The 3,343-nt window shown below is 44.0% G+C and overlaps 1 protein-coding gene across 1 annotated transcript in view; it reads right to left on the bottom strand.

The window, feature by feature from the left end:
- The window catches only part of LOC109529626 (inhibitor of Bruton tyrosine kinase-like), a 9,155-nt gene that overhangs the window by 2,657 nt on the left and 3,155 nt on the right, over nucleotides 1-3,343 (bottom strand). The window lies entirely within an intron of this gene.

The following is a 3,343-nucleotide window of genomic DNA, read 5'->3' as shown; positions in this document are numbered from 1 at the left end:
TCCCCCCCCCCCCCCTTCCTGGGGGGGTAATGACAGAAAATAATTGAGAAGCACTGCTTTACACCAACATGACACTCAAAACAGTGCTGTTGCCTGGACAAAAAACAGCAAACAAACAAAAAAACAAACAAACAAACAAAAAATACATCAAAAATATTTTTTTAATTTTGGAAAAAATAAAAACCCATGAATATGCGATTCCGCGGGTGCAAGACTGCGAGTCCACTGAACTTCCAATATAATCAACTCAAACATAATTAAAAGTTTTTCCACTTCATACTCAGACAACTGTAAAGTTACTATAAATACTATTGTTTCTTCCTGGCCATAATCCTGCTGGACTTCTTTTAGAGGAATTTAGCTAATCTACATGTCACTCTTGTTTCTTTATCCTCACTATATTATGACAAAGCCATGTGGAGACTGCAGCAAGTAAGTCAGATTCCAAAAATCAGAATGGAAGGGGTTAAGATTCATACATCAGCAACGCATCTCAAGGAATGAGTGTTCCAGAAGATGAGGTCGGTGCGAATGGTGCTGCGGTTTCTTGACTCTTCCGCTAAATACCAAGAGGAACCTGATACCTGCTCACTCTTCCGTAAGATATAATGTGACGTGAGGGCTGCCCTTATCAATTCTTGTTAGCATCACTGGCTTCACTCACGACTCATGCAGCTGTTTAGCATCTGGAGGCCTCCTTGAAAATCTGCTGCAGGCTAAACACACGGCAGAAGTACGATAGCAGAGATGTAACTTTGCGGACGAGGGGAACTATGGAAAAAAAACGCTTAACTTGAGATTTCAACCTTCCTGGGTCACAGGCTTTTGCAAATACAGTATTACAGATGACACCCGGCTTCATAGCCTGTGAGTGGGCACGGTATGCATTTCTCTACACGAGTGTTGTTGAAGACGGGGTGACTTAGGTCACATCAACCTTGCTGACCATCATTTTGAGCTGGTCATCCCACTTCCCCCGGAGTCCTTAACAGTAAGCATTTTCTTCAGTGTCATACTGCCATACTAAGCAAAATCCATTGAATTGAATAAAAAAATACTGAGGCAGTACATAAATACTCAAAGGTTATTCATGATTGTCTATATACTTAAAGCAAAATATTTCCATAGTCGTGTTTGTGAAACTGATTTAAATTGATTAGTGGTTGCGGTTGCTCCCCTTAATTCATTGGCAGTGTTTTTTGTCCTTTAGAGTAAAGCACATCTTATGTTTGTTAGACCAGACCTGAGCAAAATCCATCCCACAGACCACAACCTGCCCAGTAATTTTAATGACTGCTTATAGCTTTGTTTTCCATTTTTATTTCCCAATCATGACAACATGCACCAAACATACACACATAGCAGTTGATCAAAATAATACAATTTAAGTTTCTCTCATGGCCCCTTTGAAAAACTGCCCAGTATCTCATTGTGTAGTGGATGAAAAATGCTTCAACCATTCAATGATATTAGACTGTTTTTTAAAATGTTCCAGAGTAATGCCGGGGCTAGTAAATATTCAATAAATAGCTGGAAAGTCACACTGGACCAATTTATTAGTTGATAATAAGTGAAAGGTCCCTGTAACCCTCTGCTGGTCCTTAGATCTTTAATCTGCGCTACACTAACAATAACTACCAGAAGACTGTATTTTCTCAACGGGATTATCATAATTTCTGGACTACAAAACACACCTGAATAAAAGCCGCAACAGCTAAATTTAGTCACAAAAACTCATTTGTAGAGATTAGCTGCCTCGGACTAATAGCCGCGGTTCTCCATGTTATTCATGGGGTATTGTCTGTATTACAAACATCGGTAGATGAGCCCGGGCGGCCCGGTGGTCCAGTGGTTAGCGCCTCGACCTCATAGTGCAGAGGTACCGGGTTCAATTCCAGCTCTGGCCTCCCTCAATTCCAGCTCCGGCCTCCCTGTGTGGAGTTTGGATGTTCTCCCCGGGCCCGCGTGGGCTTTCTCCGAGTACTCCGGTTTCCTCCCACATTCCAAAAATATGCATGGCAGGCTGACTGAACATTCTAAATTGTCCCTAGGTCTGAGTGTGAGCGTGGATGGTTATTCGTCTGTGTGTGCCCTGCAATTGGCTGGCAACCGGTTCGGGGTGTCCCCCGCCTACTGCACGAAGACAGCTGGGATAGGCTCCAGCACCCCCCGTGACCCTTGTGAGGATAAAGCGGATCGGAAAATGGATGGATGGATGGTAGATGAGCCCCTCCGCAAACAATAGCGAATACACAGCTATAGTTACAGAGAATCCCAGAACGTTTCTTTTCTCTTACTCTTTACTCTTGTCACATGAGGCATATTCGCAGATGACTGGGTGTCACACTGCAGGGAGGGCTGTTTATTGCACTTGTTCCCTTTGCTCATTAAATTCAAGTTGAGATGCTGAGTTTGGCTCTCAATTGCTCTTTCACACACAGCCATGTGTACTGCTAAGCATACACACATCCACGTGTCACTCAGCTCCCCTCCCCCTTTGTGTGTGTGTGTGTGTGTGTGTGTGTGTGTGTGTGTGTGTGTCTGTGTGTGTGTGTGTGTGTGTGTGTGTGTGTGTGTGTGTGTGTGTGTGTCAGCCTGAGCCAGCTCCTCCCTCAGCATGTGCATTCCAATTGCAAATAGCTGATGACGATTTGGTATGAGGGCGGACTCGGACACTTTTATTGGTCAACTGTGAGACGTGTTCGTTAATTTGAATAGTCAGAAGTGACTAGCTCCTCAGTCTAAATCCATAAATAAAACTCCACACAGGAAGGCCGGAGCCGGGATCGAACACTGCACCTCTGCACTGTGAGGTAGACATGTTAACCAATGGACTACCGTGCAGACCCAAACTTCAACCCTGGAACGGGTTATAGTCAGGAAAATGCAGTATTTATTGCGGTGAGAAGGTTTTCCTCTCCAAAACGATCACAATTCTTAAATCTTTTGGTGTCCTAAGACTTTTGTACAGTACTGAAAATACAGTACTGTATATAAAATGTCATGTTTTTCTTCAATTGTCACAATTTTCATGTTGTGACAACAACAATGTGAATAAGACTTTTTCCACATTCACCAATGGCGAGGAGCGCAGTGAAAAATTCCAACTTTGAGACAGACGGGGCCGGCGAACATGGTCTGAAGCCCGTCTGAAACGAGCACCAGGTTAAATTCCTCCTGTGCAAATAAACATCCGAGTCTGGATGTGTACTTTGCCACTTTCATGGCCATCAATCTTTATCCACTTATCCTCACAAGGTACGCGGGCGGGCTGGAGCCTATCCCAGCTGTCTTTCCGAAGTAGGCAGGTTACACCTTGAACTGGTTGCCCGCCAACCGCAGG

Source organism: Hippocampus comes, unplaced genomic scaffold (genome assembly GCF_001891065.2).
Source record: "Hippocampus comes isolate QL1 unplaced genomic scaffold, H_comes_QL1_v1.1 scaffold94, whole genome shotgun sequence".
Taxonomy (NCBI): Eukaryota; Metazoa; Chordata; class Actinopteri; order Syngnathiformes; family Syngnathidae; genus Hippocampus; species Hippocampus comes.
Note: the sequence above shows the minus strand (reverse complement) of the source record. Positions and strands in the feature narration are given on the sequence as shown.